Source organism: Arachis ipaensis, chromosome B04 (genome assembly GCF_000816755.2).
Source record: "Arachis ipaensis cultivar K30076 chromosome B04, Araip1.1, whole genome shotgun sequence".
Classification (NCBI taxonomy): domain Eukaryota; kingdom Viridiplantae; phylum Streptophyta; class Magnoliopsida; order Fabales; family Fabaceae; genus Arachis; species Arachis ipaensis.
In genome coordinates this window covers 13,348,741-13,349,565 of record NC_029788.2, presented here as the reverse complement: position 1 = coordinate 13,349,565, position 825 = coordinate 13,348,741, and positions in this window count along the sequence as shown.

The following is an 825-nucleotide window of genomic DNA, read 5'->3' as shown; positions in this document are numbered from 1 at the left end:
TGATTAGCTTTTTGAGCTTTATTTTTTTTTGAAAAAAAAAGTATATATAGTCATCATACCATGCATGGTGTTTTTATTAAGATAGGACCACTCTAAGCTATTATAAATATAGTATAAACTAACGTTTTACAAAAGCAGTATGAAATTAATCTGAACTAGTAAGAGCTTAGAGAATTACTCACGGTTAATTAGATCGAAAAAAAGATTACTGTCCATATTCGTATTCTTAAACACTCTCGCACTAATAACTATGATTTTTGTAGATTTATGTTGTCATGTGTGAGAGTGTGTGACATGCATCAAAATTTAAGTTAGCATATAGTATAAAGTTTGTTATTTAATTAACAAGTTAGAAGGCCAAGGAATTGGGGAGGGTGTGACTTTGTATTTTGTTTGACCAAGATAAACTTTGGAGACTGTGATATGCTATGCAAGTTAACATTTTTCTCCATTGCCATCATAATATAACCCTACTTTTTCCTCCAGTATTTACAAGTATCGCCTATAGTTTAGCATAATATTTTTTTATTTTTCCCTTTAATTTCGGTTACCTAAGATTCCTTGTTCCCTTCACCCATCATTTTGAGCAAATACACGTTTTTGTGTTCCCTCTTTTATGGGGTAAACTCATTGGGGTCGTAGCTTCAATTCTAAGCGACTTCAAAATATAATGATAATAATTACAGACAACTAATTTGAATTAATCGAATCATCAACTCATTCATTAATTTAAGTAAGTATTGAAGGTTTAAATTTTATCTTTATATGTAATTATTTATTAATTAATAATAAATTTTAAATAAAACTTATTAGATATATATGCAG